This window comes from Panthera onca, chromosome X (genome assembly GCF_046562875.1).
Source record: "Panthera onca isolate mPanOnc1 chromosome X, mPanOnc1 haplotype 2, whole genome shotgun sequence".
NCBI classification, from domain to species: domain Eukaryota; kingdom Metazoa; phylum Chordata; class Mammalia; order Carnivora; family Felidae; genus Panthera; species Panthera onca.
This window is the reverse complement of record NC_138357.1, coordinates 115,653,263-115,679,377: the sequence shown is the minus strand read 5'-3', so window position 1 is coordinate 115,679,377 and position 26,115 is coordinate 115,653,263. Positions and strand designations below refer to the sequence as shown.

Sequence of the window (26,115 nt, the reverse complement as noted above, 5' to 3'; positions counted from 1 at the left end):
TGGGATTCTCTCTCTCCCTGTCTGCCCCTCCCCACTCATTCTCTCTCTCTCTCTCAAAATAAATAAACTTAAAAAAATTTTGTTTAAGTTTCTGGTAGGTACATTAAAAAAGATTAAAAGAAACAGGTGACACTCATTTTAATACTATAGCTTATTTGACCAACATATTCAAAATACTATCATTGTGCCATATAATCGATATAAAATTGTTAATGGGCTATCTTGCATCCTTTTTTTTTTTGTACTAAGTCTTGGAAATCCCACGCATATTTTATCCTTATAGCACATCCTGCTTTGGACTAGCCACCTTGTGACTGCTTAATAGCCACATGTGACTAGTGGCTACTATATGGGATGGCGCAGATACAGAACATTTCCTTCATCATAAACAGTTCTCATAGACAGTGCAGTGCTGAGAGACCAAAAAGCTGTGGGAAGAAAGAGTGACGGGTGAGTGCAGGGTGAGCCATCAAGTTATTGGAGCAAAGAATTACAGTGAAAATGGGAATCGTAAGGATTGGGATATTCTGGAAGCCCACCTCCACGTCTAAGGGGAGATTAAAACAGGCTTTTATGAGAGGCTCGGGGCCCATGCATACATCATGGGGAGGCCGCTCCACAGCAGTGAGAAGGCCGGCAAGTATAATCACTACTCAAGGCATCTGCCGCTTGAGCCGCCTCCATATTAGCTCTTCTGATCTGTTTATGGCAGGGGCTGGGACAGAAGATCACCAAAGTCACGTACGATCTTTCAATAACAATTCTGGGTTTGCAATCTAATTTGGTGAAGCAGATAAAGAAACATGATCAAATTACGTGTGCCTGTGTTTGTGCGTGTATGTGTGTTTGAGTGTGTGTTCCTGGCTGGAGAGGGAAGGAGGGTCATGTGCAAAACCCAGAAGTACGAATGTGACCACCAAAATCACCTGCTCACCAGCTGCCATCAGAGCACAGGAGAGCAGTAGACTTAAGAAGCTCATGAAACATTTTGAGCCACAAAGGAGACGCCTGGAAAGAATGAGATGATGGGCATCCGGGCAGACAAACAGGTGGGAGGGAGAAGTGGTAATCAGAGGCATTCTCCAAAGACAAGAGCTGCCAACTCTATAGCAAAGATGTCACCCTGTTCCCCAAATCAAGCTTAATTCAAAATCCCACGCAGGCTTTTGTGCAGGGGAGAGTGCAATTAGCCATCTTTCCCTCTGCTCGAGTGTCTCATTCTCGGAGGTCCCCCTCATATTCTGATTAGGGAGGCGCAGAATCATATCTGGATTCAAATTCTGGCTCTCCCAGTGGCTCCAGAGTTTCTGCAGAGGGGTTAAAGGCTACCATCTGGTTGGAAAGGAGCTAAGGGACTTGCTTACCTAATTCAATTGCATAGCAAGACCTCATCTCACTTTTACTGAGAATTTATTTATTTGAGACGTTCAGAGTCAGAAATCCCTCATGCATCCTTTGGTCCTACCATGGACCTCAGGCTAAATTATTTAAGCTGTCTTAGCCTCACTTTCCTCACCTATAAAATGGGAATTATCTTTGCCCATGTCGCAAGAACTTGTCATCTTGGACCTACCCCAGGCTAGAAATGGAGCATGACACCAGGAACTCCAAGTCCCCAGAGAAACATAAAAATCTCTGCATTTGTCCCTGCTGAGTCTCCCTTGACAATGACTTACAGCTGCCTCCCCACCACCATCCACTCCATCAGCTCCATCATTTCATCACGCAACTCTTATTCATTCACCAACGGTTGGGCGTTGGGGATTCCAAAAGGAAGAGGCAGTCTTTCCATCTGAAATAGTTTGGGACTATTTGGGGTCTATCTGCTTGGCTATGAGCATGTGCCCTGGGTTGACTGGGCTGCCTCACTGGTAGGCTCCCTGCCCCCAAGTTAGGTACCATACGTTGTGAATGCATAGGGGCTGAGGGCCCTGGCCTTAGGGAGAAAAAAATAAGAGACAGAGGGGTTAGAGGGACACGTAGCCCCTTTAACTCATAACCACCAAAGTCTGGAATCAGACACGCGACTGGAAATTTCTCTGAGCCTCAGATTCCTTATCTGTAAAATAATGCCTCCATCACATCATGGTTTCCCACATGTCAAGTGTTTGGCAGACAGAGAGTAGCAACAAATGTTAATTCCTTTCCTAATTTATTTCCCTCCAATACCCTCCTCCCCCCAAATCTAAGGTTAGGGAAGGAACCAGAGAATAGACACTTGCTATTTTCTTACCGGAGATCGGGAGCACACTGTGTGTGGACAGTGCCATATACAGAATACCTCCGTTCAGGATCAAGTAGAGTTGGGGAGGCCGGTCCTATTTAGTCGTTGGGTCACTGTAGCTAAGAGCTGTATCTGTTCCCCTGGTGCTATAGCACTCCCAGCAACACCTCATCACATATCTCTCGATTTTTCTTTTTCTTTCTAGCCTTTCAGAGGCCCTGTCTCAGAGGCTCTGTTTTCTGGCTACAAGACCTTTTATTTATTTTATGGTTCTTACCCAACTGCCCACCAACCAAGTTCTTACACTGGCAACTAGCATCACCTGGAAAACTGTGTTCTCATTTTTTCCTGAGATGGGCAGGTTTTCCCTGGGGCCAAACCTCACAGCTGGAAGTCTGGTGCTTCTTTGTATGATAAAGGACTCCGCGGGGGGGGGGGGAGGCACTCCCCCCCCCCCCCCCCCCCCCCCCCGGCAATTGTCCCATGGCTGGTGCCAAAGCGGCCAATACCCTAAGTTCCAGTCTGACTTGGCTCACCGTGCCTGGGCCGCGCGTTGGAATGCCTCTAGTGGGAATCAGTCGGGATGACACTCAAGTGGTCATTCGTAGGATATTTATGGGGTCTGTGGATTCAGGGGTGGGTGGGTGGCCTCTCGGGGCTTCTAAGGGGCAGATGAACTGGGATGTCACCCGGTTTATGATTCTGTGCCCTCCAGCCCACCCCCGACTTCTGAAAGTGGCACAGCTCCCCATGTTCCTCTTGAGAAGAAAATGCAAAGGACAAAACAGCGAGAGGGGGCATAATGCTGCCTGGTGAGCAGCTCCCATGCCCGAGCCTCCCCACTAGCCTCCTCCCACATTGCCACCCCTCCACCGTGACAAAAGCACATCACAACACATTTTCTAAGTTATCTTAAGTCTCTTGGTCAATCAACAAACGATTCTGAAGACTCAAAAGGAGGAAGAGAGACATCTAGACAACGGTGGGAAGGATTCCTGGGGAAAAGCAGAGAAAACCTTGCATGATGTATGCAAGGCTAAGAATTGTTTTCTCCCTGCTGGCTGCTTTTCTCTCTGTTCTAAAGAGAAGCATCCGAAATCGGCTAAATAAAGGGATCACACCAGAGGATGAGAGATAATGCTAAATCAACAAAAACAAAGACCCAAATGAAACAGAGCGAGCCATGAGAATCTGCGGCTATCAAAACTTTGTTTGGCCGTATCTATTTATCATCGCTGCACACCCGGGCTCTGCGGAATATCATTCTGTTGATGTCACTTATCCTCAGCAAAATATTTACACATCCTTAAAAACGCCAGATGAGGGGGGCCGGCCGGCGCGCTGCCCCAAGGCGCCCCTGAAGCCCGATCGCCCACGGCTGGGCAGACCATGAGATGGGGGCACGATGGGGTTGGCTCCAACGGGCACAGGTAAGAGCTACCGACAGTTCCCGGAACTCAGCCACCCAGGAGCTGCGCTCTGCCCTGCCCACCTCTCCCCTACCTGACTCTGCAAGAAGCAGCCACATCCCTGATATGGTGTCAGCGCCTCCTCCCCCCCCCCCACCCCCCGCCCTCGCCTTTCTCATTGATTAAGTTCTCAAACCATTGTTAAAAGCCGGGTTGCTTTTCCCTGGAAAACTGGGCTGAATTCATTAAGCTTCCCCCTGCCACAAAAGGAATATTCATAAAAGTTTGGCAGGCAGAAAGGGAGGCTGACTGCATGCCATGGGGTGGGTGACAATTCGCTCTTCCAAAGCCACCTTCTTCTTCCATGCCCCATCCCTCTCTCCATCCATCCGTCGTGCCCCAAACCTACTCCAGGGACTTGTGATAGGGAAACACAAAGCAGCAGCTGTTTGGCAACATTTCTACCCCTCGCCGGCAACTGTGGTGGGATGCCATTTCCCCACCCAGGCGGAGCTTATGCTGAACAATAGTCGGGCTTTAAACGGCAAACAAGCAAACACACAGAGCACAACCTCAACCCCGAAAAAGCCAACACGGAGAGAAGCGGTAACTCCCTCCGCAGCAAAAGGCGCCGCCGAAACGCACGCAAAAATGCTGCGAGAACGCTGCTCGGTGCCTAACATGGCAGAAAGCCCGAGCCGGTGCGGCCACCCCGGGTCTGGGCATTGGGGGGTTCGAAGGCTCCCGGGGCGCCGACGCACACTCACCCGGCTTCGGGAGGATGCGGGGCTGGCCGAACGTCACAAAGACAAGCCCAGCGCGATCTGGCAAAACCCAACTTTCCACCCGGCTCGCCAGGGCCGCCAGATACGTCAACAGAATCCATCTTTCGAAGGGCCTGGAAGGCGCCGGGTTTTCCGGGCCGGGGCAGAGCGGCAGAGCCCAGAGGCGGCCCGGTGCGGTGCCCGGGAGCGGAGTCCGCCGCGCGCCGCCCTCTGTGCCGGGTGCCAGCGCTGGTGGCGGCCCGAAACCCACTTCGGGGCCCCCGCCCCGCCGGCCGGCGCCGCCTCTCCGGCCCCGCCAGCCAGTGCGCGGCGCCGGGAGCAGGAGCGGGGCCCGGGGACGCCGCACGGGTGGCGGCCTCGGCCCGCGCGTCCCCGCCCCCTCCCGGCCCTCCCAGCTGGCCCCGGCCTCCGGGCGCCGTCCTGCCCACGGGAGCAGGCCCCTCCCCGGGCGCCGGGCCCCGCCAGGCTCGCCCAGCCCGACGCGCCCCCTGCGTCCCGGTGGCAGGTCCGCACGGGGAAGGCGGGGGAGGGGGACCCCGGCCCGCGCTGGGGGGCACCGCGGTGGCTACCTCGCGATCGCGGCCGCCGCCTCCAGGAAGCCACGGGGTGGTCGCGGGTGTGGGAACTCTCCGGTCTGGCCTCGCCGCCCGCCGCCTGAAGGGGGTGCGCAGCGGTGGGAGCCGCCGTCGCCGCTGTCACCGAGCCGCTGTCGCCGCCGCTGCCGGTCGTGCGTGTGTGTGCGCCTGTGTCCGGACGAGTGTGTGTCTGCGTGCGGCGCCCGGCCTTTACTATATACACCAAGGGGTGGGAGGAGGCGGGGAAGGGGAGGGCTTGGGGGAGGTGGCGGAGGAGGGGGAGCAGGAGGGGGGCGAGAGGGTACCCAAGGAGGAGGCGGCGGCGAAGGAGGGACAGGTGATCTCGCCCACGGGGAGGGCGTGGCTGTGGGCGGCGCAGGGTGGCAGGAGGAAGGGTCGTCCGAGGCGCGGGCCAGGGGAGGGGGAGATGGACACGGAGGAGGGCCGGCAGAGCGGGGATCCTGCTGCCAACTGGCGGGCTGGGGACCATTCCAGACCCCACGATGAAGAGGAGCCAGAACGGAGCCCAGAAGAGAGGAAGTGGCTGGCTGATGGAGGAGGGAGAGGTGGGGAGGGCCCAGTGACCACCCCCTAAAATGCCAGGGTGATACACGTAGAAGATCCTTCTCACAAGGTGTGAGATTATGAAAGACGAAATGAGCCCACGGACACAATCTAATTTCCACAAACTTGCCTGAGAGATGATTTATTTATTAATCTAACATTTCTTGAACACCTGGTGTTTGCCAGACACCGGGGCTGAGACCTGGAGTTAGAGACTATTGACTACCCGGCTGCTAAACAGTAAATAAGTAATAGATGTTAGTAGTACTATTGATGATTTAAAAACAAAATAAAAAACCTAAATCCTGTAAATGTTTTAAGAGAGCAAAGGAAGCAACTACACTGCTTTAATTAATCCCTAAAGATGTAAAGATTTTTTTCTGGAAATCAAAACAGGATGAAGATATTTGAGAGAGAATGGCAGAACTTAAGTTACTTTAATCAGAGAAGAGAGCGTCTGAATCTAGCTATCCTTTGCACATTCAATCCTCCACCCCAACACTGTGACTCGTAACCACAACTTCCCTCTTGCAGAATTTGAGGTGGCCACACAGAGTGTGAAAGACAGAGAGAGCAGCCTGGCAAGTTTACAATTAGCAAGGGAACCTGAACTTGTGTTGGAGAGGTTCTATTCTAACCTTGTAGTGTTGCAAGCATAATGTAATAGAAACCAGGGCCACATAATGCCTTATTATTCTGAGGGTACTTTTGCCTTTACTGGATTCCCTCTTCCATTAAAAAAAAACAAAACAAAACAAAACAAAAACAAAAACACAAAAACCTAAAAGTTCTATTTTATAATTGCTTTGGTAAAAAGACAAATATATTGATATTATATATTAATACATTTTCTTCAACCTAGAAGATCAATTTTTCTTCTGATTTCAAAAGAAATGAAAACATTTCTGTGGGCTCCTAAAAGTACTGTGGGCCCCAGGCTCTGTGCCCACTGCTGGTAACAAAGAATTAGGCCCTGTTGGTACCATTCCTTGATAATGAATTCCCTCTTTTGAAAAAAAAAAAAAAAAAGAGTTAAATTAAAAAATACTGAGCTGACACAGACACAGAAAGACACACAATACAACTTTAAGAACTGATAATAATGAATCGGGGCACCTGGGTGGCTCAATCGGTTGAGTGTCCGACTTCAGCTCAGGTGATGATCTCCTGGTTTGGGAGTTCAAGCCCCACAGTGGGCTTGCTGCTGTCAGCCTGTCAGGACAGAGCCTGCTTTGGATCCTCTGTCCCTCTCTCTCTGCCCCTCCCCTGCTTGTACTCTCCCCAAAATAAAAAATATATATATTTTAAAAAAGAACTGAGAATAATGAATATCAACAGAAAGTACCAGTTCCTACTCGTGTCAGTCAGGCTCTTGGGGCCTTAAATCAACTTGAAGTCATTAATGATACCTGTGGAAATATCTGTCTGTGAATGTGTCTTCAACCATTTTAGTAACCAAAGACTTCCTCTAGAGATCTCAGAACTGTTCTGAATCCTTGGATCAGGTATGTGAGGTCTCTGTTGCCAGGACCTAGCCTGAATACAACTAAAGACACAGCTGGGCAATTATAATTGGGCAAGTTCATGGATGAAAGATCCATAAAGGTTTTGTGTGTGCTGAGGGGGTATGTGTGTATAAGGTACGGATTGATATCCTGGAAGGCAATTACTAGCCTATTTCTTTTGTTGGCCTCATCACAACCCTGGGTTAATGTTTGATCCCCACTGGCAGTTGTGATTCATATTTGCTGCCCTTTGAGGTGCTTATGTTTTCAGGAGACACTATATTGATTCAGATTAATGCATACTAAACAGGCATTATGGTCCCAAAGAAGGGTACAGTGGCACCCTCTGTATTTTCATCGTGAGTGCCCTTGCAGCGAGAAGGAAAAAAGAGAAGTCCATAATTACAGAGCAGGTCTGCATGGGGGAAGAGATGTCTGGGGACAGAAACGGGACATTAATGTGGAAGAACTGTATTCATACAGTTAAAGGATGCCCCAGAAAATGGAGAGAAGAAAGGATGTGCCCAAACAGCAGGAAAGAACCACAAAAACCTTCCAGAGCTGCTCACGGTGATTTTTGAGATCTGTAATTTTAATATTGTTGCTTTTAAGTAAGGACTCAACAAATTTCACATCTCAGACCTAATTGTTTTATCTATACCTTGCTTCTCTAATATAGCATCTCCTCATGATCTAGTTTTCACAAACTTGCCAGATGTAGGATTCATTTACTTATCCAATAAACACCTATTAAGCACCTGCTGTATGCCAGTCACTGAGCTAAGGACTGTTGTTAGAGAGAAGGTTAACATATGGTTGCTGACCTCAAGGAGCTCAGAGGCCAGTAAATGAACTGTTAATGATACAGCGTAACACTATGTGGTGCATGAGGAGTTATCCCATTGACTAGGTTGACCCTGAAGGAGCGGGGCCAGACCCGGGCTGGGAAAGGGTAGGGAATGGCACGGGGCAGGGCAGTCAGAAAAGCCTGCACAGAGATGGCGTCAAGAGCCGAGCACTGAGAAATAAATAGGAGTTTTTCGAAGTGAGAGAAATACATTACAAATGAAAGGAACAGCAAGCACCAAAACTTGAACGCAAAGCACATTCTGGACACTGCAGATATTCGGTGAGACTGGAGTAGAGGCTGTGAAGAATAGCAGGGGTGGGGGTGGAGGAGGCTGGGGGCAGCTGAAGCCCATGGTCTGTCCTATAAAGGACCTTTTTCTTGGAGTCCATGGGGAACCAATGAAGACTTCAAGCAAGGGGATGACCAAGAAAGATGTGGGTCGAGGAATGCTCACTGTGTTGGCGGGTGTGAAGGGCCAGCCGGAGGGAGTGAGGTTGGCGGCAAGGAGACCAGGTGAGAGATGCTTTGGCAACGATCAGGGTTTGAATCAAGGTAGTGCGAGCAGAGATGAAGAGCAGGATGCAGAACTGGCGGGACTTGGTGATGGAGGAGACAGGAGTTAGGGCAACTGGTGCCTGGCTTTCTGAACTGGGTGACAGGGTGGGCTGGGGGTGTCGTCACTGAGACAGAAGTCCTAGAAAGAGACGCAGGTTTGGGACTGGAGATGGCGAATGCTGTATGTTCCCCCAGAAGCAGATCCTGAGACAAGGATTCAAGTGCAGAAAGTTGATTTGGAGGGTGAAGGAAACACGGGTAGGGGTGTGGGAGAGGCAGTCAGAGGGATGGCAGCCAACGGGGGTATGTTAATAAGGCCAGTTACCACTGTGGAGCTTAAGTCCATGGGTAAACTCCTGGATATGGTACAAAACCTCCACTTCAGAACAAAGAGGTGAGGAAGCTGGTTGAGGGCTGCCCAGGGAGTGCTGATTTTCTGGTAATCCTGGTCTGGCACCCAGTATAGGCAGAGAGAAGACACTGGCAGCTGGCCATCTGTGGAGCACACTGAGACAGTAGCCTCTAGGGGATGTGGGTGGGGCACCATTAGCATCTGCTCCAGGGAGTTCTGGTTAGGGCATCTTGAGTGGGAAGTGCCTGTTGGGTAGCCACATAGAGAAGTCCAATAGGCATTTGCAGGAGAAGTTAAAAATCTAAGCTGAAGACCTAAATTTGGGAGTGGTTGTGTCCTTGGTGTTGGTTGAGCCAGTGGGTACTGAGCTCTGCCAAAGACATATGTGACTTGAGTTGGCGGCTGAGTCCATCACCCCGTGGTATGCTCACATGATTTGACCTGATCTGCATGAACATCCTGGTGGGTTTCTCTAGGGGTGCCAGGAACTCCTGAAGTTGTACAAGCCAGGTTAGCGCTCATGGGTGTGAATGTGTTTGGGGGAAAGGATCCATTGCTTTCAAATGGTGGGGACCATTTGATCCGAGGCAAATGGCATCCTTCCTGCAAAACTTGGACCCAAGAGATGAGAGGAGAGATTTGCTTGGGGCTCTATGGGTAAGCTCTGACTCTTCCAGGAGGGCCACCTGCCCTCTCTCAATAGATGTGAAAATAATGTAACCACATTTGCAACTGGCAGCAAAAACATGATGCCGGTGACCGTATAACTGACCATCTACACGGGGCCACTGCTGACAGTGAATGGGTGTTCCAGGACTCACTGTGATCAGGGCAAAAGGCATAAACTGGGTCTTCCCATCACAGCAGGATGAATGGTCATGATGATGCCAGGAGCCAGGCCTAGGAGGGAGCTAGGAAAGTACAGTAGGTCCCCACCCTAAAGCTAGCATCAAATTCTAAGGCACGTGGTTTCATGGACAGGGATGGATACCTGCACAACATTAGGGTTCTCTTAGGAAACAGGATTGCGGAATGCAGAATGAAGCAGCCACAAGCCAGACCCTTTAAAATGGGCCTCCTTCTTACTCGTGACAGCATCTCGAAATCCTCTGACACTAAATGCTCTCCTGATTGTGAGACTAGACAGAGCTACCACTGGACTATGGGAGACTTCAGCGCAGAGCAAAGACAGTACTTTATTTCTCTGTGTGTTTTAGTATGTACTTTCCTACTGCGAAAGGCAACACAATAAACATAGAAAAAGAACCCGAAACTCCAGTGGTGGTACTGAACTGCTGGACCAACCAACCACTTCCGGCACCACCGGAACTTGTAGTTCTAGTTACCCAAGTTGTTCCACTGTTTCCTAGCTTAAACTTCTCGGAGTCAGGTCTCTGTTGCTTACAATCAAAAGCATCCTAAGACACACATGGAATTACAGAATTGTTTTTGTTTTGTTTTGTTTTGTCCCAGATGGGATAAGGGCCATTCTGGAATCAAGACATCTAACAAAAACAAGTGGAGGGGGGAAGTAGGTCAGGAATTGATATTGCAGTCTGACTTCAAAGACAAGTGTAAATAAGAACACAGCTGAGGCGCACGGTTCTGCCGAATTTGGAAGGACGGCCACGTACATGGCCACGGCGGTTTCCATTCTAGCCTCACAGGCACGCTCCTGCCTCAACAAAGGGCTCAGGGTCCTGCGCTCAGGGTCCTGGGGTCAGGGGAGTTTATTCTATCTCTTGCTCTCTCACCGCTCTGAGTGGTTGTGAACCAGCTCTGCTCTCTCTCTAGCTGTCTTCCCCAGGACATCCCATCTTCCTGACTTGACTGTCATCATCAAGGGGGACCCTTGGCTTACATCTCCCACAGAATCTACCTTAGTTCTCTTTAGGGAGGAGGCCTTCAGTAAGTGATGGCTAGCCACGATGATCTCCCCTCACGTTTGTGCTTTGGTCTCTTATTCCCAAGGAGCTTCAACACCCCTTACCTAGAGAGAGGAGGTGGACAGAGTGGGTTTGGGGTTGGAGCCATGCAACTGTCACCTGAGGCGAGCAGGGTTTGTCCTAATTAATGGAGAGCCCTGTACAAGGCAAGGGAGAAGCCAGATTGCATGAGACAGAGTCGAGAGCATGCTCATCAGCAAGAAAGGACCAGAAACCAAAATTAAAGCCGGGAGGGAGATTTGGAGTCGTGGGGCACGGAATAATAGGCAGTGGATTTTGATTAAGTGGAAAATAGACACAGATTCGGTTTTGGAGAGGTAAACTATTTTGCTGGATGGGAAAACGATGCCGACTATAACACGAGTGTGGTTGAAATACTGGCACACAAAGGACCAAGAATAGACTAGCTCAGAGATGACCCCGCACAACCCAGTCTCCTGACGGGGAAAATCATGCTCAGTAGAGAAACACACACACACACACCTTTACACAAGCCAAGTTCTCTTCTCTTTCCAGGTGTCAGACTTACCTTTTCCTTTCTTAGAAATTTATTCACAAATGAGCCAGATTGATCTCTCAGTGAGAAAGGGAAAATCATCAAAGTTGCCCTGGGGTGACAATTAGAATATTATCCAAAACAATCGTTAAAAATAGCTGCTGAGAGGGGCGCCTGGGTGGCTTGGTCGGTTAAGCGTCCGACTTCGGCTCAGGTCATGATCTCACGGTCCGTGGGTTCGAGCCCCGCATCGGGCTCTGTGCTGACCGCTCAGAGCCTGGAGCCTGTTTCAGATTCTGTGCCTCCCTCTCTCTGTGACCCTCCCCCGTTCATGCTCTGTCTCTCTCTGTCTCAAAAATAAATAAACGTTAAAAAAAATTAAAAAAAAAAAAAAGCTGCTGAGACACTCCAAGGCAGGAGTGTTAATGTTACAGGACACAACGAGCAGCGACCCCTAAATATCCCCGATCGCCAAAAACCACAGTCCCCTGTGCCTGGTGCTGTGGTGACAGCGAGGTTCTATCCCTGCCACTGTCTCTTGGAAGCAGAGCTACTGAGGGCTTTCTCGGCCATCAGACCCACGGGCTGTCGGAAGTGATTACCTCCCTCCCAGATGCAACCTATCTGACCTAGCTAGCACGCAGCTTATAAACAAACGAGAAAGTGCCCGTCAATTTCACAAATGGTCCATGCCTCCAAATGATCGTATGCTCCTGCAACCTCCAGTGTGTGGATGGCCTGTCAGGTCTGTCCCGATTCATGCATGGCGAGTCTCTCCAACATAACTGACAAGGCTTCTGTTGCTGTAAGTTCAAGAGGTGAAAGCAGCTGACAAGGTCATTCATTTTGGAACAGGGCATCAATGTATAATACAGAATGGACTGCAGTCATGTTGTCTGTCTTCAGCTGGGAGAGTTTCTCAAATTATAGAATTTTATGAACAGAACAATTTCATGGAAGGGGGAAAAGAGAACAAGAGTAAAACCTCTCTTGCTAGGGATGGCTAGCAGTTTTGATTGCTGTTCTTTGCATTTGTGGCCTCTCTGTGCCAGGTCAACATCCAAGCACTCTCTCGAGATTGCTCAACGTCAGCCCCGGCCTACCTCGGCCCCTTGCAAGTGAATTTTCTGATGCTTTTCATCTCTGCGATTATGCCTGCCCAGTTTCTGAACCAGACCACCAGTGTGTTGGGTCTGACATGAAGCTGGCTTCTCCCGTCTGAGCTCCTTGTGGTCCCGAAGCATCGCTTGGCCACCGAGTCACGGAATTCTCCAGTCAGCCTCTCCAGGACCCTCTCCCGCATTGGCCTCAGCCCTAGGATTAGGCTCCTGGGTCCACTTCTCTGTAAAGCTCTCATGCCTTCCATTGGGGATGTAGCTCTACCACCTAATCCCACTCACTAAAGTATTTCCCATCAATCTGCGATGGCCACGTTGCTGTCTGTGTGGGACAGAGTTAGTTTCTCATTCACTGACCTCTTTCCTTAAAGAGAGTGCTCCAAAACTTGACAAGAGTATTTGTATAAATTGCAGACTACCACCATCCCGGATTATCTCTTTCACTCCTTGTATTAGATGGGTCTTTGTTAGAGATTTATAATGATCGTTTTTGTTTTTTTGAAGAACAAACATTTTACTCACAAATAAGGTGATCTTTTGAAAACTATAGCATTGCTTTAGGAAAAATTCGCAATTAATATAGATATACTTTAGAATACATATAATTTATTCTTTTCAAATGATTTTTTATTGTGACATTCATTAAAAATTACATATTAGTGTAACAGGCAATTCTATCTTCAGTATAAACATTCAATCATAACCCCAATGATCTGTATATTCCCTTCATGTTTTTCTCTTTATAGCATTTACTCATCTGAAATAATATTACATATGATTACAGTCCTGCTTTTGTCTCTTAATATCTTCAACGAGTAAGCATTTCCCATAGCATTCTGATAATATTACATAATCAAGACAGACATTTTCGACAGTTCAATGAACAATTTTATCCTGTAGATTCATCACCATATACTTAGCTTTTCTACTACTGTCAGAAGTGTAGGCTCTTTCCAAATTCTGCTGTTCTAATGAACACTACAATTAGTTTCTTTGTGTATATCAATGTTCCCCATTAATAATTATTTCTCAGAATAAATACACAGCTGTAATATTTCTGGGGCAGAGACAGAAACACTTACATGTTGCCAAACTGATTTTAAAAAGGATATTCCACTAATTCCAAATATGAGCCCTGAGAGTACTTGCCTTATGAGTACTCACTGGCCTAGGCCAAAATATTATTTTGTTTTAAACTATATTTCACTTATTACCAGGGAGGTAGGCCATTTTTATCTTTGTGCTTTCTACTTGTATACCTAAGGCAGTTTTCAGTTTATTGGTTTTACACACTTATTGATTATAGTGTTTGCATCTTATTTGTGTGTATCTATCCTTTAGTTAATATAACATAAATGTAAGTCACAATAACAACAAATCCCAAAAGTGGGATTGCTGGATCATATGGGAGTTCTATTTTTTAAATGTTTTATTATTTGTTTATTTTGAGAGAGAGGGAGGGAGGGAGGGAGGGTGTACATGCGTGTGGGGGATGGGCAGAGAGAGGGAGAGAGAGAATCCCAGGTAGGCTTAATGCTGTCAGCACAGAGCCAGATGCGGGGCTTTACCCCACCAACTGTGAGATCATGTCCTGAGTTGAAACCAAGAGTCAGACATCCAACCTACTGAGCCACCCAGGCGCCCATGTGAATTCTATTTTTAATTTTGTGGAGGAGCTTCCATACCGTTTTACATGATGGCTGTACCAATTTACATTCCCACTAACGTTACATAAGGGGTCTCTCTTCACACTCTCAACAACATTTGTTATCTCTTGTCTTTTTCATAATAGCTGTCTTAATAGGTGAAGTGATATCTCATTGTGTTTTTGATTTGCATTTCCATGATGATTAGTTATGCTCACCACTTTTTCATGTACCTGTGGCTACTTGTATGTCTTCTTTGGAAAAATATCTATTCAGGTCTTTTGCCCTTTTTTTTTTTTTTGAGAGAGAGAGAGAAGGGGAGAGGGGCAGAAGGAGGGAGGGAGGGAGAGAGAGAGAGATTGAGAGAGTGAGAGAGAGGGAATCCTAAGCATACTCCATGCTCAGTGTGGAGCCTGATGTGGGGTTTCATCCCATGACCCTGGGATCATGACCTGAGCTGAAATCAAGAGTCAGACACTAAACTGACTGAGCTATCCAGGTTCATTTTTTAAATTGGATTATTTGTGGTGTTTGGCTCTTGAGTTGTATGAGTTCCTTATATATTTTGGATATTAACCTCTGCTACACCTCAGAAACATGGTTTGCAAATATTTTCTCCCACTCTATATGTTACCTTTTCATTTTGTTAATGGTTTACTTTGCTGTCTAAAAGCTTTTTAGTTTGATGTGGTCTCACGTGTTTATTTCTGCTTTTGTTGCTTGTGCTTTTGATGTCATATATAAAAAAATTATTGCCAAGACCAATGTCAAGGGGCTTTTACCTTGTGTTTTCTTCTAGGAATTTTACAGTTGCAGGTCTTGCATTTAAATCTTTCACCTATTTTGGGTTAACTTTTTTGTATGGTGCCAGATAGGGGTCCAACTTCATTCTTTTATGTGTGTATATCCAGTTTTCCCAGCACCATTTATCGAAGAGACTATTCTGTACCCATTGTGTATTCTTGGCACCCTTGTCAAAGATTAGTTGACCATATATGTGTGGTTTTATTTCCGGGCTCTCTATTATGTTCCATTGATCTATGTGTCTGTTTTTATGCCAGTACCATATTGTTTTGATTACTGTAGCTTTGAAATATAATTCGAAACTAGGAAGTGTGATGCCTCCAGCTTTGTTCTTCTTGATCAAGACTGTTTTGGCTATTTGGGGTCTTTTGTGGTTTCATTTATCCCTTGGATGCAAAGATGGTTCAATATATACAAATCAATAAGTGTGATACACCACATTAACAGAATAAAGGATAAAAACCATGTGATCATCTCAGCAGATGTAGTAAAGTATTTGAAAAAATTCAACATCCTTTCATGTTAAAATCTCTCAATAAATTAGGTATACAAGGAGTATGCCTCAACATAATAAAGGCCATATATGACAAGTCCATAGTTAATATCATACACAACAGTGAAAAGCTAAAAGTTTTTCCTCTAAGATTGGAAATAACACAAGGGTGCCCACTCTCTTCACTTCTATTCAACATAGCATGAAAGTCCTAACTAGAGCAATTAGGCAAGAAAAAGAAATAAAAGGTGTTCAAATTCAAAAAGAAGAAAGTAAATGGTCTCTCTGCAGATGACATGATCTTATATAGAAAAAAACCCCAGGGATGCCTGGGTGGCTCAGTCAGTTGAGCATTCAACTCTTGATTTTGGCTCAGGTCATGATCCCAGGGTAGTGAGATTGACCCTGCATCAGACTCTGTGCTGAGCATGGAGCCTTCTTAGGATTCTCTCTCTCTCCCCCCCCCTCTACCCCTCTTCCTGGCTCACATGCTTTCTCTAAAAGAAAAAAAAAAAAGAAAAAAACCCTAAAGATTCCACCAAAAAACTGTTAGAACTAATTAACAAATTCAGTAAAGTTGCGAGATACAAAATCAATATACAAAAACCAGTTGTGTTTCTGTATACTGACAACACACTATCTGAAAAAGAAGCTGGGGGGAAAACCCCAGTTATAATAGCATTGAGGGGCGCCTGGGTGGCTCAGTCGGTTAAGCGTCCGACTTCGGCTCAGGTCACGATCTCGCGGTCCGTGAGTTCGAGCCCCGCGTCGGGCTCTGGGCTGACGGCTCAGAGCCTGGAGCCTGCTTCCGATTCTGTGTCTCCCTCTCTCTCTGCCCCTCCCCTGTTCATGCTCTGTCTCTCTCTGTCTCAAAAATAAATAAAATGTTAAAAAAAAATTAAAAAAAAAAAAAAGAAAAGAATAAAATACTTTGGAATAAATTTCACCAAGGAGGTGAAAGTTCTGTTATTGAAAACTATTAAGACCACGATGAAAAGAAATCAAAGAAGACACAAATAAATGGAGAGATATCTTGTATTCTTGGATCAGAAGAGTTAATATTGTTAAAGTGCCCATACTACCTAAAGTAATCTAAAAATTCAATGCAATCCCTATCAAAATTCCAATGGCATTTCTCATAGAAATAGCAAAAACAATCTTCATATTCATATACAACCACAGAAGACCCCGAATAGCCAAAGCAATCTTGGGAAAGAAGAAACTACTGAGAGCTTTTTTGATCACGAATGAGTGTTGAATCTTGTTAAATGTGTTTTCTGCAACAATTAATAGCGATTATCTGATTTTTCTTCTTTAGTCTGTTGATATGATAGATTACATTGATGTATTTTTAAAAAGACTTTATTTCTTTAGAGCAGTTTTAGGTGCATAGAAAAATTGAGGGGAAGGTATGGATTTCCCATATACTCCCAACCCCTACACAAGCATAGCCCCTCTCCGCATTATCAGTATCATTCACAAGACTGGTACATTTGTTACAGTTGAAGAACTTACATTGACACATCATAACCACCCAAAGCCTTTAGTTTCATTCTTAGTGTTGTACATTTTATAGAGTTTGACAAATGTATATGTATCATTGAGATGACATATCTCCATCATTATAATATGATAGAGAGTACTCTCATTGCCCCCAAAGCCCTCTGTGCTTCAGCTCTTCTTTCCTCCTCTCTCCTCCAACCCTTAGCAACCACTGATCCTTTTAGTGTCGCCATAGTTTTGCCTTTCCCAGAATGTCAGTCAATTGGCTTCTTTCACTTAGTAATATGCACTTAAGGTTCTTCCACGTCTTTTTGTGGCCTGATAGGTCACTTCTTTTTAGTGCTGAATAATATTCTATTGTCTGCATGTACCATGGTTTATTTATCCATTCACCTGCTGAAGGGCATCCTGGTCATTTTGAACTTTTGGCAATTATGAATAAAGCTGCTATAAGTATCCATGTGCTGGTTTTTGTGTGGACATAAGTTTTCAGCTCCTTTGGGTAAATACTAAGGAATATGATTGCTGAATCTTATGGTAAGAACACGTTTAGTTTTCTAAGAAACTAGCAAACTGTCTTCCAAAGTAACAGTACCATTTTGAATTCCCACCAGCAATGTATAGGAGTTCCTGTTGCTCCACATCCTAGCTAACATTTGGTGTTGTCAGTGTTCCAGATTTTGGCCATTCTAATAGGTGTGTAGTAGTATCTCACTGTTGTTTTAACTTCAATTTCCATTATGACATATGATAGGAAGCATTTTTATATGTTATTTGCCATCTGTGCATCTTCTTTGGTGAAGTGTCTGTTAAAGTCTTTGGCCTATTTTTTAATTGGGTTGTTTTTTATGGTTGAATTTTAAGAGTTCTTTTTATTTTGGGATAACAGTCCTATATCAGATGTGTCTTTTGAAAATCTTTTCTCCCAGTCTGTGCTTTGTCTTCTAATTCTCTTGACATTGTCTTTTGCAGAGCAGAACGTTTTAACTTTAATGAAGTCCAGCCTACCAATTATTTCTTTCATTGATCATGCCTTTGGTGTTGCTCTAAAAAGTCACTGCCATTCCCAAGTTCATCTAGGTTTTCTCTTATGTTATCTTCTGGGAGTTTTATAGTTGCATTTTACATTTAGGTCTATGATCCACTTTGAGTTAATTTTTGTGAAAGGTGTAGGGTCTGTGCTTAGGTTACTTTTCTTTGTATGCGAATGTCCAGTTGTTCTAGCACCACGTGTTGAAGAGACTATCTTTACTCCATTGTATTGCTTTTGCTCCTTTGCCAAAGATCAGCATTGGTGCATTTTTGAATGTTGAGCCAGACTTGCATATCTGGAATAAATTCCACTTGGTCATGGTGTATTCTTTTTATACATTGTTGAATTTTATATTTAATATTTTGTTGACAATTTTTGTGTCTAAATTCATGAGTGATATTAGTGTGTTGTGGTTTTTGGGTTTTGGTTTTTCGGGAGGCCTAGTTGTTCTAGTTTTGGTGTCAGGGTAACATTTGCCTCATAAAATAAGTTGCAAAATTTTCCTCCTATTCTCTGGAAAAGATTTTGTATAATTGGTGTTAACTCTTCTTTAAATGTTTGGTAGAATTCTCTTATGAAACTGGGCCTCAGTAATTCTATTTAGGGGAGTTCTAAAATTACAAATTCAATTTCTTTAGTGGTCATAGGACTATCTAGATTATCTATTTCGTTTTCGTTGAGTTTTGGTAGCTTGTGGTTTTAGAAGAATTAGTCCATTTCTTCTAAGTTATTAAATTTATTGGTGTAAATTTTTTGTAGTATACCATCAGTAACTTTTTAATGATTAATAAGATCTGTAGTGAAATCCCCTGTTTAATTTCTGATATTGGTGACTTATTTCTTTTCTATTTTAATTTTTATCAGCTGTACTAGAACTTTATCAATATTACTTTATTTTTAATGAACCAAAATTGTATTTCATTTTTACTATTATTTTCCTATTTTCAATTTCATTTATTTCTGATTTTTATTATTTCTTTCTTTCTGCTTGCTATGGTTTATTTTACTCTTCTTTTCCTAGCTTCTTGAAATAGAAACTTTGGTTACTGATTTTTGATCTTTCCTCTTTTCTGCTATAAATTTCCCTCTCAGCACTGCTTTAGCTACATCCCATATGTTTTCTTCTGTTGTGTTTTTATTTTAAATTTTTCTGTGTATTTTTTATTTCCTGGAGACATCCTCTGACATTTGAGTTATTTAGGAGTGCTTAATTTTCAGGTGTTTAGAGATTTTCTTGTTCTTTTTTTTGTTGTTGTTATTGGTTACTAGTTTGATTCCATACGGTCAGAAAACATGCTATGTATGATCTCAAGGCTTTCAAATTCTTTGAATTTTGCTTTATGGCTCAAGATATTGTCTATTTTGGTGACCATTACATGGATGCCATTGTTAGGTGGAGTGTTTTATATATGCCAATTAGACACTGTTGGTTATCTTGTTCAGATTTTCTATATCCTCTTTGATTTTCTGCCTAATAATTCTTCAAATGATGAGAGGCAAATGTTGAAGTCCCTACCTATAATTGTGAACTGGTATATTTCAACTTTCAGCTCTATTAGTTTTTCTTTCATTCATTTTAAGGCTTTGCTGTTTGGTGCGTAATCAGAGTCATTATAGCTAATAAATGTATTGACCCTTTCATTATTATGTAATGTGCCTGTCTCTGCTAATTTTCTTTCATCTGTAGTCTACTTTATCTGATATTAATATAGCCTCTCTGATTGTTTTAATTAATGTCTGTATAGATCTATTTCCATCCTTTTACTTTCAACCTACCTGTAACATGAAATTTGAAGTGAATTCTTTTATAAACTGAATATATTTGGTCCTGTTTTTTCAATTCACTCAGTGCGTCTGCCTTTTTAGTGGTGTATTCAGACCATTTACATTTAAGATAATGACTGATATATTAGAACTTAAGTCTGCCTTTATTATTATTTTTATAGTTTCTTCCTTCTCTTTTTGTTTTCCTGTGGATTACATGAACTTTTTTTATGAATACATCTTAAAATATTCACAGTGTTTCTGGATTTCTCTTTGCATAGCTTTCTTAGTGGCTGCTCTAGATATTACAACATAAATATGTGATGTAACAGTCTACTATATTAACATTTTGCCACTTCAAGTAAAGTATGGAAATCTTGCTTCCATTTAGGTCCCTTTACTCTCATTTCCTTCAACCATTATTGTCTTGAGTATCAGATGGTGTTATAACTTTTGTTTCAATCATAAAATACAATTTGTAAAATTTGGGCAGAGAAGGATAGTCTACCGTATTCACTCATATGGCTGCTCTTTCTGTTGTTCAAGGAAGTAAATAATAAAGATTAGGACAGAAATAAATGAAATAAAGACTAGGTAAACAATGAAAAAGATCAATGAAACTGAGGGGTTGAAAAGACAAAGCTGACAAAAGTTTAGCTAGACTAAGAAAAGACTCAAATAAATAAATTATAAATGAAAGAGGAGACATCACAACTGATAGCACAAAAATAAGAAGGATCACAAGAGACTACTTTGAAAAATGATGTGCCAACAAATTGGATATCGTAAAAGAAATGGATAAATTTCTAGAAATGTACAACCTACAAACACCGAATCATGAGGAAATAGAAAATCCTGAACAAGGGCACCTGGACGACTCAGTCGGTTGAGCGTTGGACTTTGGCTCAGGTCATGATCTCACAGTTCTTTTGTCCCCTTCTCTCTGCCCCTCCCCCACTCATGCTCTCTCAAAAATAAACATTAAAAAAAGAAAAAAATCTGAACAGAGTAATAATGAATAAGGAGATTGAATCAGTAAAAACAAAAACAAAAACAAAAACAAAAAACAAAAAACAAAAAAACCTCCCAACAAAGAAAAGCCTAGGACCAGATGGCTTCACTGGTGAAATCTACCAAACATTAAGAAGAATTAATGCCAATCCTTCTCAAATTCTTCCAGCAAATTGAAGAGGAGGGAACAGTTCCAAACTCATTTTATTGTGCCAGCATTACCCTGATACCAAAGCCAGACAAGCATACTACTATAAAAGAAAATTATAAGCCAATATCTTTGATGAACATAGATCCAAGAATCCCCAACAAAATACTAGCAACTGAATTCAACAACACATTAAAATGATCATACACCATGATCAAGTGGAATTTAACCCTGGGATGCAAGGTGGTTGAACATATACACATCAAAAAGCATGATACATAACATGAACAGAATGAAGGATAAAAGCCATATCATCTCAATAAATGTAGAAAAATTCAACATCCTTTCATGATAAAAAAGACCCTTAACAAATTAGGTATAGAAAGAATGTATTTCAACATGACAAAGGCCATATATGACAAGCCCATGTTAACATCATACGCAAGGGTACAAAGGGTACAAAGGGTACAAAGGTAAAGCTTTTCCTGTAATATCAGGATGCTCACTTTCCCTACTTCTAGTTGTAGTGAGAGCAATTAGGCAAGAAAAAGATAAAAGACACCTAAATTGGAAAGGAAGAAATATAATTGTCTCTGTAGAGGACATGATCTTATACACAGAAAATTCTAAAGACTCCACCAAAAAACCCACTAAAGCTAATAAACGAATTCAGCTAAGTTGCCGGACACAAAATTAACTTTCTTCCTTCTTGATGCTTCAAGATTCCTTCTTTTATAACTTGAAGAACTTACTGCAGACATTATTTAAGAGTAAGTCTAGTAACGACAAATTCTTTTAATTTTTCTTTATCTACAAATGTCCCGATTCCCCTTCACACCTAAAGGATACTCTTCCCTTTCAGAATTTAAAAAATATTATACCACTTCCTTCTGTCTTCCATGGTTTCAGATGAGAAATCCACTGCTATTCAAATTGGTGTTCCGATAGGTAATGTGTCATTTCTGCTCCTTTCAAGACTTTTTCTTTGCCTTTAGTTTTCAGAGGTTTACCTATGATGTTTTAATATGATTTAAAAAATTTTCTATCCTGTTGGGGCTTGCTTATATTTTTTTTATCTGTGCATTCTCTTTCTTTGGAGTGTTTTAAGTCATTATTTTTTCTAATATTCTTTCAGTCTCACTCTCTTTCTCCTTTCCTCCTGGGACTCCAATGCTCTGAATATTTTCCTTATTGTTCCACAAGTTCCTGACAGTCTGATTATTATTTTTTTTCAATATATTTCCTGTCATTCAGATTGGGTAAATTTTATTATTTGTCCTCAAATTCACTGATTCTATCTGCTGACATATTTACTCTGGTATTGAGTTCATTTAGCAAGTTTTAAAATTTGGGATATTGTGTTTTTCGATTTGAAGATTTCCATTTTAATCTTTTTAATAACTTGTATTTCTTTTCTGAGATTTTCTATTTTTTTCATTTATTTCACAAGAATTTGTTATTGCTTGTTGAAGTTTATTTGTGATGGCTTCTTTAAACTCCTCATCAGATAATTCCAACATCTGATTCATCTCTGTGTTGGCATAGGTTTTGTCTTTTTTCATTCAAGTTGTGATTTTCCTGGCTCTTGATATGATGGGTGATTTTTTTATTGTATCCTGGACTTTTTACTATGTTGTGAGACTCTACGTCCCATTTAAATCTTTTATTTCAGTAGGTAGTCACCTGCTTAGGTTTAACATGCAGGTCCTGACCTATTTTTGTGGTGTGGCTTGAATGACAGCTTAGTTTTCAGAGCCTCTGCAGTATTTTTTGGAGTGCTTGGTTTATCTGGTGCTGCAGGAACTCCCAGTGGTCTCTTGGGGTGCTGCTTGAGGGGACCAAAGGAGTTGCCCTAGTCAGGGTTGCCTGATGTCTCTAGGTAGAAGAAGAAAGTCTCTGGCCCACAAGGATGAAGAATGTTTCCCGGGCCAGGCAACTTGTGTATAGCAGAATCTCTTTTTGAGGGCCAACCTACCACTAGGTGTCTATTGGCAAGGAAGGAGAGTCTCAGGTCTGGCAAGGGAAGACAGCACTTCCTTTAGTTGCTTGCTTTTAGCCAGGTTCCTAATAGATCCCCTTTGCCAGTATTGTCAGGATCACCTGCTGTTGTCAGAGGGCCTACTGTCTGAACTGGTAGAGAAATGAGCCCACCTGGGTTGCCCTGTGTCGCTAGGTTGAGGGTCTGAAAATGCTGGGTCTGGGTTGCCTTCTCCTGTTGGGTGGGGAGAAGAAAGGGAGGTATAAGACATCCTGCTGCTGTGTTGTTCCTATTGTCCCAGGATCTCAAACCAGCTTGGCTTTCTCTTCCCACCTTCCAGAGGGCTCCTTTGGCTGCCTCTTAGTCCTTTCCAGGGTTTATAGTTGTACTTAGCAGGGGGGAGCAGGGAGAAATGTGTCTAAGCCATCTTGTCCAGACCAACATTTCTTTTTAACTTTTAATTATTTATTTTAAAACTAAGGAACAATTTAAGAGAGTATCATTATGATTATGTGATTGCTACTAGAAATAATTTTGGCATAGAAATAAAAGGCATTTAAAAAAAAATTATCTGCTCCAGGTGTATAATATACTAGCTATGTCACTAAGAGTGAGGAAAGTAAAAGGAGAGATTAGAAAGATTGTGAGAAACAGCCTTGAAGCCAAGGGTGGAAAGTGTTAAGAAGCTGAGAGAGGTTATTATTATATTTGCTTTATGATGGGATTAGAAACCAGAGGATCTGAAGCATTAGGTTGCTTGCCCAAAATTGCTTTGGCATTTGGCTGCAGGATGGTTGCAGAATTCAGGATTATGACATTCCAAGACCATGGTAACAGCACACTGTTTCCCAGGGTGCCACTTTCAAACTCCAAACACAACATTTTCTAGAAGATACACCACAAGAGTCAAGTACTTTTTGCCTATCTGGCAAATGAACAAAAACTTTCAAAAGAAAAATGTTTACTAAATTTGACTGGTATTAAATGTCTGTTATTAATTGTCTCTTAATCATCCTGCATGGAGGGGGCTTAATTAATGTTCATGAATTCATTTCAAGCTAATGATTACCAAAGGAGTGCTTACTTTTAGAGGAGGAGTATTAAATTCTAATTGGCATTTGGGTAAGTTTGTAAAGCCATTTCTTATGTCTTTCTTCAAGCAACTGATTTCTCAAATTCATCTGTGACAATTTCTAATATGTCACATTTCTCCAAGTTTCTTTTGCCCATGATCACTTCCATATAAGCTAAACCTTTATTCCCAATAGTACATGCAGGGTTTCAGATAAAAGCTGACCACTTCCTGATTAAATGTGTTTCAGTCTTTCATTAAATCTCTGTATATAATGAAATCTATATTCCTGACTTTTTCAGGGTCAATTTTTAGAAATCTAATGAAAGACTCAAATATATGTATACTCAAATATATGCATATATATGTATATGTATATACACACACATATATGAGTTTTTTCAGATATATATGTATATATACATATATAATTTATATATTTATAAATTTGTGTGTGTGTGTATATATATGTATATATATGTATATATATATATATATATATATATATATATATATATATAAAAATTCATAATATTTAGGAGTTTTTTCCAAAGAGAACTTTGTTTTTAAAGAAATGTAAGACAAGAGACTTCCTTCCCCCCAAAATCCTCCAGGAAAACTATCTCCAAATGAAACCAAACTACAGATAGCATTCTGGATGAAATTCACTACCCAATACAAAAAGTTTATGTATTTTGGCAAGTGCAATTGGGCTGTGATTATTTGTTATATTGAGCCATGGGAAACTACTCACTGGAAATAGATTAAGGTATCTTTGGAAAATCTCTTAACACTTTCAAGATGTCGGGATGCCATCTCACCTACCCCAAATTTCCTCCAGCACATTAAATAGCCTCCCAGCATCCGGAAAAAGTGAAACAAGCTTCCAAAAGTGTTCATCTTGCAGTTAGCTGACACTCCTGCCTGAAGTGCAACTGATTTCAAGGGTCTTGGCTTCCTCCTGCGTGTCTTAGAGTATTTGTGGGAAAAGTTATGATACTTTGGTAATTTGAGACCTCAACTCACAGCTGAGCTATTAAATCACGACTCTATGAGGAGGTGAGATGGCAAGGATTTGAGTAGGAATGATTAGGTTTATAAATTACAGGTGCAAGAATTCATCCAATAATATAAATTATTACTCAACTTGGAAGAATCTAAGGGTCAGAGCCACAAAATATGATGTACAAATGATTTCACCAAGAGGAGCGATGGCGCTCATTTCTAGGGCAGGTTCTAACATCTATAATCCTGCTACTTTAGGCAACAGGAAGCAAGTCTGCCCTTGCAAACCTGCCTAGAAGCACTGATATTATTAGTTTTCCTAATCATTTGTTTGGCAATATTAGGTGATCAACTGATACTTTAGAATATTCCCCTGCACCAAAAACTGTCCTCATGTGAATTGAACTGGTAAAAAGCCATCGTTATTTTCACTGCAGTAGTGACTGGCTCTGCAAGTGCCAAGGCAAACTGGACAAATACTTATTTAAGTAATCATTTGCTTTTTTGATAGTAAAAAAAATCCCAACTTATTATTGTAACCCAAATGTCTCCTGGGGGATATGAATGAGGTCAAATTAATCCAAACTCCCTGGATCTTAACTCCACCTGCTTATTCAGAGTCACCAGTGCTACAGTCTGAATATCTGGGCCACCCTTCCCCAAATTCACTTTTGAAATCCTAACCCCTAAGAGGATGGCATTAGGAGGTGGTGGCCTATGGGGGGTGATGAGGTCGTAAGGATGGAGCCCTCATGATTGGGATTAGTGCCCTTATAAGAGAGACCTCACCGAGTTCCTTACTCCTTCTAGCATGTGCCGATACAACAAGAAGTCAGCAGTCTGCAACCTGGAAGAGGGCTGTCACCAGAACCCAGTCATGTTGACATTCTGATCTTGGACTTCCAGCCTCCAGAATTGTGAGATATAAATGTTGGTTTATGAGCCAGCCAGTTTATGGCATTTTTGTTATAGCAGCCTGAACAGACAGCTTTCTAGAAAAGCCCCTTCCCAAGCAAGTATTCCTGGGTGTCCCTGGAGGGTTTTCACAGGGAGCTCATGAACTGATACGATAGCCACAGCTTCCACACATCCACTAGAATCAAAATTTCCTCCTCTCCCGCAATGGCTTCCTCTTGTCAGTGTCATCTACTCAAAAGTGGAATGAGGTCTCTTCCCAGTACTTCTGCTGAGGGTAAGAACTTCGATTTCCCCACTGACTGTGCTCTCTTGCTATGCTCCTTAAATGGTCCATTATGCAGTAGCAGAGAGATGTTCATTT

The 26,115-nt window shown here is 42.8% G+C and overlaps 1 protein-coding gene across 5 annotated transcripts in view; it reads right to left on the bottom strand.

Annotated features, from left to right (window-relative positions):
- RAI2 (retinoic acid induced 2) overlaps window positions 1-26,115 on the bottom strand; it is a 101,730-nt gene that overhangs the window by 54,586 nt on the left and 21,029 nt on the right. For 3 of the 5 annotated variants that reach the window (XM_081793020.1, XM_081793023.1, XM_081793024.1), the window contains exon 1: window positions 4,401-4,792. The exons of 1 other annotated variant lie outside the window; for it this stretch is intronic. The gene's annotated coding sequence lies outside the window, so the exon portion shown is untranslated. Of the gene's footprint in view, window positions 1-4,400; window positions 4,793-4,987; window positions 5,205-26,115 lie in introns of those variants that run through there. One more of the 5 variants, XM_081793021.1, reaches the window with a different exon arrangement.